This window comes from Oryzias latipes, chromosome 6, assembly GCF_053564925.1.
Source record: "Oryzias latipes strain Hd-rR chromosome 6, Olatipes_Hd-rR_3.1".
In the NCBI taxonomy this organism is placed as follows: Eukaryota; Metazoa; Chordata; class Actinopteri; order Beloniformes; family Adrianichthyidae; genus Oryzias; species Oryzias latipes.
The window spans coordinates 30005971-30017465 of NC_136242.1; the positions used below are offsets into that span (position 1 = coordinate 30005971).

The window sequence follows — 11495 nt, forward strand, 5'->3', positions numbered from 1 at the left end:
TGACGTTCTCTAGGACATCGTTTCTGCAAAGCGGCAAGAGTTCATTAAAAATTTACCTGAGTTGTGGTTGGGACTGTTGGCGTGGTGTAAGTCCACCGCCTTCCCATCGTTCCTCAGTTTACATGTTCCCCCGCTAACTTAGAGCCCCTCAAAACTCCAACCTGACATTGCTGGCGCAATAAAAATGGTGAGCAAAATCTGAGTTAACCAGCTGTACAGTTTTGAGCCGGATTCCAGCTCAGACAAGGGAAACAAAGACGTACATGGATCTATTTGTCTGCAATGGATGTATCCGAATGGAGGGAGCTTCTGGCCCACTGACTGTAACAGCTATTAACCTGTGCCTTTTCAAACTACAGTTTTTCATCTGGTCCTGGTTCACATTGATTTAAATAAAGGAATACTCAAAATTGAAGTTTAAAGCTTAGTTTTCTTTACATATTTCCTCCATTGTTTGTATTTCCTCCTTCTGTTTCTATTTACCCATTTTAAGGCTGAACTTGGTATATATATATATTTTTTTTTTAATTAAATCTTTATTTTGAGGAGTTTTCTGATTAGGTCTCTCACTCTCCTGTTTATATGCAATTTCATCGTCAAGAATTTTTTTAAGTCAAAGATAATTTTCATAGAACAACAACAACAGTAAAAAACAACAAAACATTTGTTTTCATAAAAAAGTTTGACTTCTTATAACAGTAAGGGACTGACCCACTTTTGCAGTCGGCCTCCAGTGGTTATCAAGAAACTGCAGATTGTGGCAGTTGTGAGGTGGCTTCATCACATCAGCAGGCTGGCTCCCTTGCAGAAAAAAATGCTCTGACGCAAACAATGGAATCTTATCATCGTTGAGTGAAGAACAGAAGCTGCTTTTTGTGCTGACTGCCCGCTCCGCTGTCCTCCTGCAGGCTTCAGGCAGATGCTCCACATCCGTCTCTTTAGTCACACCTGAAAGGGGGGCAGGTGGGGAAAGGTGGGGGGAACACAAGAGGTATGAAACAGCTGTAAACTAGGTGAGCTTGTTGCATAATGGTGTTCAGCTGCTCCTCTGTTCTCCAGTCTCTGTTTGTAGAGACCTTCCACACCTGAGCTGACCTGCTTCCCAGTTCAGTTGATAGAAAATTGACTTTACTTTTTTATTTGGAAAATGCTCGTCTTTACTCCTTTATTTTCCCAGACTTCATGCATACTGGCTTATAAATGAGGTTTAACAGGTAAAAGTCAGTAAAGAAAATGTTTCACCTTTAAGGAGTTCAACGTTTATTAACAGTTTTTCAAATGTTGGTAATGGACTTTCTGTGCCTTCACAGTTGTGTAAATGGTTCCGCTATTGTGAACAGCTGAAGAATTTAGATAATAATCTTCTCACTACCAACTATTAATGCACTATTAGTGAATCATATGGAAGTGCCATTAAAGCGACTACAGGTACCCCAGTGTTCTCAGAAGTGCAGATTATTTACTCAAATGGCCTTTGAAGGTGAAAATGTGCTGAAATTAAACATCAAACCCAGAGCTACATGTGAGTGAAAAACATAAGGATGTAGATTTTTCCTCTGTGTGATCTTTTTTTACAGATCAAAGTGATCAAACGATGTAAAAAAATACAAACTGAACGAATGTGATCCTGCAGAACCTTCTCTGAGTGCTAAAAACAAAACAAACAACAACCAAAAAAGTTAATTCTGATCTCTAAAAATCAACAGGCATCAACTGAATAATAATATAACTACAAATTTGCAAATAACAAAAGGATAAAGCACTTCTGGATTATAGTATTATTGTAATTCAACTTACCGGTATATGATACTTAATGATTGTAGTAACTGCTAAATTGATTTTATTTGATTGAATTAATTATTTCAAACATTAAAAACAATGGAAAACTACAATACAAAATTAATAAAACAAATTTAGCAAATCCATTTCACATATCAATTAGAAAAGATGAATGAAGATGTTGCCATGTTAAAAAAAAACTCAGAGGACACTGACACACAAAAATGCTAAAACCTATAAAAATTAAACAGTAAAAAATGCTTTCAAGTATGAAATGCAAACTGAGCCGCTAAAAGTGTTTTTCCAGTAAAAAGAAGATGCTAAATGCTAAAAATGCCTTTTTAAATGGGTAAAAAGTGCTTGATATTAAACTTAAATTTGCCCACAAAAGCTGCTGAGTTATTGTGACCAATGTTAAAAATAAAAACTCAGTTTGTTATGTTAGCTTTTTTTAAGATGGAAGAAATGTCATATTTGTAAAGTTTTTGTTTAAATGTGCAGCAGTGGAAAGACTGCATCAGGCTAAACATTGAATGAAAGTGCTACTGTAAAAAATGGAGGCTAAAGATAAGATTCTCTGTAAGATAAATGTTTTGACATAGCGTGGTAGAGAAGTGTGTGTGCCTGCAAAAGAGTTTACGAATGTTGGTAAATGATGCTGAGTTTTTTTTAACATGTTTGCTGAAGAAGCAGAATGAAGAGCTCTGATCAGAGGGATGAGCAATCACATGTCGTCCATACAAAAACGTGCCAGATGACGAAGAGGCCTCTGTGATGGAATAAAAGGATGCTGATGATGATAACCAGAAATGTGTCAGTCTTTGGAGAGCATCTAAAATCAGATCTCCTGTCCTATTTGCTTTTAGCTTTGAAGCCCCTCCGCGTCCTGCTCCTCCCGGCCTAACGCCAGGTGCCGCCCTCGCAGCATGAAAGCCTGGCTGATCCGTTTAACAGCTTTGAATTGAGATCTGAGAGAAGCTGCAGAGAACAAAGAACTAGAGCTGCTCTTCATCAGAGCAGACGCCCCTGGAAAGCTGATGAACGCACACTTTAATGTGGTTATGTGGATCTAACCAGGACAGGAAGTCACCATGCTGCACATGATGGATCTGCTTGTGTGTGATTGGGTTACACATTGTCTACTGATTGGTCCAGAGCTCCTGTCACACTTCATTTTGCTACTTCTGTCACAGTTCTCCCAACAGGAAGGATCTCAGAGTTTTAGCCTGCGGAGGGATGAGACAGAAAGTCTGACTGTTTGAATTTGGATCTGTTTGCCTTCATTTCAGTCACCCAGGTTGTGATGGATCTGGTGGAAGAGTTTGACCCCAAATACAGATTCCTGCTCTGAATTTCTCCTTTCAAACAATAAACATCTAAAGTAAATTTTCTCTTTCATGCGACAGAGAAGAGTGACTTTATCTGAAGTATCTGTTTCTGGAAGTCCATGAGTCTGTGGTATTTATAGGTAAAGCTGTGGTCTTCTGTCCGTGCTGTGGGATTCCTCACAGGCATTCAGGGCAGATCCTATCAAATCCTCCCTACATGCTGTGACGGGGTAACAGAAAGAAAGAAGGAAAGAGGTGCAGTAGCATAAATTGTCCACCGCGTTGTGCTTATGGAGCTTCATTCGTCCATCCATCCATCTTCTGAAACTGCTGAGTCCCTTTCTGGGTCACGGGGTTGCTGGGTGAAGGTGGGGTACACCCTAAATAGACCACCACTCTGTTGCAGGGACATATGCATTCCTGGGGGCAATTTAGAGTTACAAATTAACTTACAACGCATGTTTTTGGATGCAGAAAACCCACTCATGCACAGGAGAGAACATGCAATTTCCACATAGGAAGGTCCCATAGGGATTTAAACTAGGACCTTTTCACTGTGATTGTGAAAGTGCTCACCACTGCTCCACTGTGCTGCCTTATGGAGCTTTAATTGAACCTAAAGACCAATTTTATTTTTCATTTACATTTTACCAAAATTGTGAAAAGATAGATCAGGGTCGAGGGGCCGGTGTGTCTGCATAATTTCCAGATATCCAAGCCCTACTCATGATAGAATACCTGTTTCAGGTGTTTTCAGGGTATGTTGGACAGCATCCAGGACACTCTCAAGGTCTGGAGTTGCCCATTCCTGGGGTAAATAGATTCCTAACTTTTTATTAAGACAATATAAACAAAGCATATGTAAAACAAGCTGTTTTCTTTGCTTTGGCACAAAAATATGAATCCACTTCTCATCTGGTGGTTCGTCGTGTTTTGGGCAAAAAAAAACAGTTTACGCAGGGTTTTCAATAAATGCATCAAACTGACTCCAGAGTTTCACTCAAATCCAACAAGTTCATGAATAAACATGAACTAGAAACAATAAAATACCACAAATATTTAGAAAAAACAAAACTATATATAGTATATTAAAGACAAACTGACTCATAGGAAAAAAGATAACATAAGCATACTAGTTAAGTTTTGGGAAAAATATTTAACAATTACAGTGCAAATTTTAAATAAAAAAAAAATAGTATGGATGTATTTTACATGACTACAAAATGCAAATTGATTAAAAAAGAAATTTGAGAAAATTGGTTAAACTGCTAATTCAATAATTGTTGTGAAGACAATTAAAATAATTATTTTGGTTAAGGTTTTTTCCATTGAAAAATAAATGTGTGTTTTTTTGGTGCTTTTATTTCTATACACTTTTTAATAATTTTTTTGTTATGAATCACTTTTTTTGTATTCTAGTATATTCAATAAAATGTTTCAAACTGTAATTTGTTATGGAAGTGGGTTTTTTTCTTGGAAAATAAAAAAAAGTAGTGGAAGGTTAAAAAAAACTGGATTAGATGTGAGAGCAGGGTTCTGTTGGAATGCTTTTAAACTTTTAAAAAACTTTTAATCAAGAATACTCTAATTTAAAGATGAAAAAAAAATCCCCTAACATAGTTTTTGCCTCTACCGACTTAATTTAATCTGCAACAGTTTGACACATTTACTTAAGCACATTTCAAAGTCATCAATACAGTTTCTCCTCATATTTCAAACAGTTTAACGTCAGTAAATTGCTGAAAAAAACACAGTTTGGCTTTAACGGAAATCTAAAAGTTCATTTAAAAAATGGAAATCAGTATTTTATGTTATTTCACAGTTGATACATTTCATTTTTAAAGTTTAATGTTTAAAGTTTATTAGATGTGTGGTTTACTCCAGAGCTGTGAATCAGATGGAAGGAGAATCAAATGCACAGATCTCTACAGCTGTGATTTGTCTCCCTCTAGTGGCCAATTGAAATCATTGCAGAATGAAAGCAACACTTTTCACACGGAAACTAAAAAACACAAAGAAATGCTTTCTATGGCATAGACGTGTCTCACTTTAATTGCGATCTTAATGAAAAAGTAACAGATATTCTTCATGTGTTATTTCTTTTAAGATGTATTTTGCATATACATTATGTTAATCAACTAAAATACTTTTTAAAGAACCATTTCCTCCCATGGTGGCACCAGTCATCAAAAAAGTGTGCATTTTGTAGTACAGGCACCACATTTAGGATCGATGTACAGTAGAATTCTCTCTTTTAGAAAAAACATGTTAGCCATGAGAAAATCCAAGATCTTAAAATATAAACAATAGCATTCTGTAGGGGCACCTCAAGTTTAAAGACTGCAATTTGTGCAGGAGTAACCCATATTGTTGAGACTGGCAAATGTAGATTTTGAACATTTTGGTAACATTTAAGTGAATGGGCACCATCTTTACAAATGGCCGCCATATTGTATGTTGTTCGCATGGCTGACGTGCTTTTCTGGAGGAGGGGATTCTAAGATAAATCCATGCCAAATTAGATGCTTGTATCACAAAATACACAATTAGTCTAAAGTATCAATCTAACCTCTGCTACCATGGATCTACTAAACTTGATGTAATGAGCAGCTTTCATTGGGTACTCCCTCTTCCTCCTACAGTTAGAAAAAAATGCTTCACAGGTCATTTGGGGGCGGCCCTGGTGCAGTGGTGGGCGGTCGACCTATGATCAGAAGACTGCAGGTTTGATTGCCCATATGTATAAGTGCAAGACAATGAACCCCCACCTTGCCTCTGGTGGTGCTAGCGTTTGGGACTGTGACTGTTATGGGCCTTGGACCTTCGAAAAAGGTAGAAAATTGCTATATAAGTATATACCATTTACCATTTAATCTCTCCCTTAGGTGTGAATGTGAGCAGATGTTTGCTCCTGTGATGGACTGGAAAACCATGCATGGTTTACCTCATCCAACAGTAGCTGGGATAGGCTCCAGCATCCCCACGACCCCAGAAGGGATTAAGCCGATTTGGAAAATGGATGGATGGAGCACATACGGTAAACATGAAAGAAAAGAGCTCTGGCCAAAGGCCCAGTGTATGCTGGAATGGCTGCCCCATCCCCATCAGCCTAGACCAATAGCAGCAAAACTGGAGGCATGGTTCAGTGTTTGTACGTGTTGTATTCCACAAACAGAGTACAATGCTCATTTAAATACAAACACATTGAACTTTCAACTGGGCTGAAGATTTACTTTCACTTGTTTCAGATTCACTCAATGATAAAAAGTCAGGATCTTTTTAAAATCAGAACAACTGCATGATGATGTATTTGCCTCACTCAGACTAATTTGTAGGTGTTGGGTTTTATATTACATATAGACAGAAATAAATTAGCAGAGCATGACACACATGAGCCGCTATCTTTTTTTTTTTACATCATAAACCTCTGTTTAACAACCTGAGTACTTTTGTTCTGTAGCTTCCTGTCTTTATGTTTGGCCCATTTATCTTCTATATTTTTAAACAAGTGTCCTTATTTAAGGAGGTTTTTAAATAAGGACACTTTTTTAACGCATTACTTTTTCCCCTCCCTTTTACTGATGCACATAAGGTCTTTTTTTCTTTATTTGTTCTAAATTAAAAAAAAACTACATAAAAATATTTATATTTTAAAGAAACATTTGCTTAGAAACAGGAGTGTCAATGATGAATTTCTAAGGATAAGAGCATATGTTCACATATTGCTACTTACTTATTTTCTTCTTTGTGAATATTTCTGTAATATTACTAGCATGCTACAGACCAAGTAAACCGCCCTGCAGGGAGATATTTGATGGGAAATTTTAAATCATAACAAGAATCTGATTAGGCGTTTATTTGTGTTTGTTTTAATTTTTTTTCCCTTTTGCAGGATTTTTTTTTTTTTTATGTGAACGCCTTGGACAATTTCCCACAATGCCCAAATCTGCCACAGCTTTGAGTATTAACATAAATAACTTTACTTTTTTCTGGAAATCATCAAAAATAAGGGTTAATCTCCCCCCATTCGGATGGAAATTGCCACATATTTCTGGCACGGTAAAAATGTTTTTATAAATTTCAAACTCCACGTCTCTGTTTGTGTGGTGCTGTGATTGGAGTTGTAACCTGTGAGGGATCCACACACCGGCAGACATCTAGAGTAAATATGCTCCAGCAACACTTGGAACAAAGGGGATCGGAAAAGAAATCCATTACTCTACTCTTCACGCCACGTTACCATGGCAACCCAGTGACCATCAGAGCAGTTTTTATTTTCAACTAAAAGACCCAACAAGTTCGTCATGTGGACTTGGCATGTTTCCTCTGGTCCAAATTCAGACAGTTTTTTGGGGTTCAAGTCTCTTCCTGCCTGAAAAGACGTCACGATGACGTTACTATGGTAACAGTGCGGGTGTGGCAAGTGTTAAAAACCTCTTCATGAAAATGTTGAGAATTTACTTTTGTATTCAGGCATAACTATTCCTTTCTACAATTAATAGCCTTTCAGATACAAATAATTGTATTCATTTATAGTATTAATGGACTGAACAATTTTACCTGAGGCATTTTTCTTCAAATCTACACTACTAAGTTGTTAAAAAAAAGTCCTAACATGTTAACAAGAACAATTTTAACTTTAACATGTCACAGTCCACATACACTTACTCACAGGTGTGAAGTTAAGTCTTTCAGCAGCTATTTTCACATTTACTGGTAACATGGCAACTTCAAACCTGTAGTAGCTTGGAACTTTTTTGGATTGAAGTTATTTGTTTCATGAATATATGTATATATGTAGGCTGGATTTGATGGAGACAGTCAATATTGATCAACAGCTATTGTAAATAAATAAAAAAGCTTCTTTCCAGAGTACTAATTCAAAATTAGCACATATGATTACAAATACTTTGACAGAGAACATGGTACTTCACAGTATTATTGGACTGGGGCCTTAATGAAAACCATGACAATGTTTGTCTTAAAGCCTTTTTGAAGAAAGAGAAGCAAGTCCATGCAACTTTATAAGTCAGCATTTTAACTAATTTGTCCATTTAAAAAGCAGTCTCATAAAGGGAAACTTTCCTCATAAACTTGGGTGACTTCTTCTTTGGAGAAAGAGTTTGTGTCTTTTCTGTGTTGCACCAGCAGCAAGTCACCATATCGTAATACAAATTGATGTGCAAAAAGGCCTTCCCACAAAAACACATACATTTGTTTTTGCAATTACACATTAAATGAGACTTCAATTTACTTAAAAGGCGTCAATTCTTGATGCACTTGGTTATTTGTTAAAAGTAGTCAAAGCAGCAAAGAAAAGCTTACTGTCTATGTGTAAAAATAACTGCATCATCAGCAAACACCTGCATCTTTCTTTTTGGAACAACTTCTAGTTTATCATTGAAACATTTTGACTCAAAGGGCTAATATGAAGTGTTGTCTGAGCAATACAGCCACACCTGATCTTTTAATAGTCTCTGTACTCATCAACAAACTACTTTCTTCTTTTTTGTTTAGCTCTACATCATCCTCTCCTGGAAAAGAGCAAGAATTACTTCTGTCAACAACAACAAAAATATTCTAAAAGATGCCTCAGGAATGGTTTACTGGTGCTCATTTTACGGGAGATGTGCAGAGTTGTGGAAACTGCAGAGGAATAAACCAAATAACTCATAATGAAGTTGTTGAAAAAGTAGTGGATGCTCAGCTGAGGTCAGAAGTGAGTAAGTGAGTAACAAAATGACTTCATGCAAATAAAGAAAACCATAGATCCAGTATTTGATTAGTGGATGCTTTTGGAGAAGAAAATGTTCAGGAAATGTATGCAACCTGAAAGATAGTGGTGAGATGTAGTGGAGGTGGATGTATCAAGGATTAGCTTTGAGCTCATTCTTTTTAATTGTGGTGTATAGAAAACACCAGCAGTCCTAATGCATTGCCCTGAGTCCAGGCAAGGTACCAAAGCAACACATTATTTGACAAGTGTGATGGGTTCCAAAGAAGTAGCTCACAGAGTGGTGGACAAAATTGTTGGTACCCTCAGTTAAAGAAAGAAAGTCCACAATGCTCACTGAAATGACTTGAAACGTTCAAAAGTAACAATAAATTAAACTTTATTGAAAATTAAATAATCAAAATCAGCAATTACTTTTGAGTTATTGATTAACAGAATTATTTGAAAAAACAAACTAATGAAATAGGGCTGGACAAAAATGATGGTGCCTCCATAAAAGACTGAGAACTAATTGCCCAGGAGGTCATGATGAACTCAGGGATGTCCTTTAATTGACATCACAGCTGTTTTCAAACCCATAATCAGTCAGTCTGCCTATTTAAAGGGAGACAAATAGTCACGTTGCTGTTTGGTGAAAAGGTGTGTACCACACTGAAGATGGACAACAGAAAGCCAAGGAGAGAATTGTCCCAGGACATTAGAAACAAAATTATAGACAAATATCGTAAAGGTAAAGGCTATAAAACCATTTCTAAGCAGCTTGAAGTTCCTGTGACAACAGTGGCACATATTATCCAGAAGTTTAAGACCCACGGGACAGTAGCCAACCTCCCTGGACGTGGCCTGAAGAGGAAATTGATGACAAATTGAGGAGATGGATAGTTCCAACTGTATCCAAAGAGCCCAGAACAACCTCCAAAGACAATAAAGGTGAACTCCTAAATCAAGGTACATCAGTGTCAGATCGCACCATTCGTGTCCTTTCAACAGGACACCACTGTTGAAAGGAAATCATCAAAAAGCCAGACTGGAATTTGCACAAATGCATGTTGACAAGCCACAAAGCTTCTGGGAAAATGTCCTTTGGACAGATGAGACAAAACTGGAGCTTTTAGGTAAGGCACATCAGCTCTATGTTTGTAGACTCAAAAATGAAGCGTACAACCAAAAGAACACTGTCCCTACTGTGAAACATGGAGGAGGCTCAGTTCTGTTTTGGGGCTGCTATGCTGGTCTCAGTCGCAGGTCAGGGGTCTTCCAACAGGACAACGATCCAAAACACACAGCTAAAAACCCCCAAGAATGGCTAAGAGAAAAGCCTTGGACTATTCTGAAGTGGCCTTCTATGAGCCCAGATCTGAATCCCATTGAACATCTGTGGAAGGAGCTGAAACATGCCATTTGGAGAAGACACCCATCAAACCTGAGACAACTGGAGCAGTTTGCTCATTAGGAGTGGGCCAAAATACCTGTGGACAGGTGCAGAAGGCTCATGACAAATACAGAAACCGTTTAATTGCAGTGATTGCCTCAAAAGGTTGTGCAACAAAATATTAAGTTAAGGGTACCATCATTTTTGTCCAGCCCTATTTCATTAGTTTTTTTTTTTTTTTTTTAATAATTCTGTTAATCAACAACTCAAAAGTAATGGCTGATTTTGATTGTTTAATTTTCAATACATTTTAATTTATTGTTACTATGGAACGTTTCAAGTCATTTCAGTGAGCATTGTGGACTTTCTTTCTTTAACTGAGGGGTACCAACAATTTTGTCCACCACTCTGTGTGTGTGTGTGTGTGTGTGTGTGTGTGTGTGTGTGTGTGTGTGTGTGTGTGTGTGTGTGTGTGTGTGTGTGTGTGTGTGTGTGTGTGTGTGTGTGTGTGTGTGTGTGTGTGTGTGTGTGTGTGTGTGTGTGTGTGTGTGTGTGTGTGTGTGTGTGTGTGTGTGTGTGTGTGTGTGTGTGTGTGTGTATACATACACACACACACACACACATATCTGTCACACCATTTTATTTGATGTATTTTAATATTTTAATACTGCATTGTTTTTTTTCAGGGTTCTAAAATAATCCAAATGTTAACAAAGATTTAAAAAAATGTAACCTTGGAAATCAATTACTTAATTAGGTAAGAAAAATGTATTAGAGTTTTTCAAAAGAAAACCTTTTTGTTGCTGTTTGTATTTATTCGTAATTTTCTTGTGAAGATATTTCCCTTCCGCCCTTCGTGGACTGAGGCCGACTCTGATCCCAGTAGAATGAGAGAAAAAAACGGAGCCACCTGTCCTCCGTTTCCTCATCCCCCTCTTCCTCCACAAAAGTGCAACAGTCCGGCAGCTCCAGCAGCCGAACATGGAGGCCGAGCAGCGGCTGCTTAGGAGCGGACAGCGCCGTGTAAAAAGGAGGAGGAACACGGTGCCCGTCACAAACCATCAAAACACAACGAACTGCTCCGCCGACTTTCACGGCGTGTGTCTGCGTGTGTGTGTCATTGAGTGTGTACGTGCGTGCTGACTTTCTCTCCGTAGAGTTTCACTGAGTTTACATCCGGGTTTTTTCCCTAGGCAATGGGAGTCGCAGCACCGCCGTTCCTTAGGCAAAGTGAAATAAATTCGCCGCACCGACACATAAAGTAGTCCGCTTTTTTAACACA

General features: G+C 37.8%; 1 long non-coding RNA gene across 1 annotated transcript; it reads left to right on the forward strand.

Annotated features, from left to right (window-relative positions):
- The first annotated feature begins 522 nt into the window (after positions 1-522).
- LOC144992512 (uncharacterized) lies at positions 523-4555 on the forward strand. Its single transcript, XR_013656555.1, has 2 exons — positions 523-991; positions 2646-4555. It is a non-coding gene; the product is annotated as an uncharacterized LOC144992512 (long non-coding RNA).
- Positions 4556-11495: the final 6940 nt, after the last annotated feature.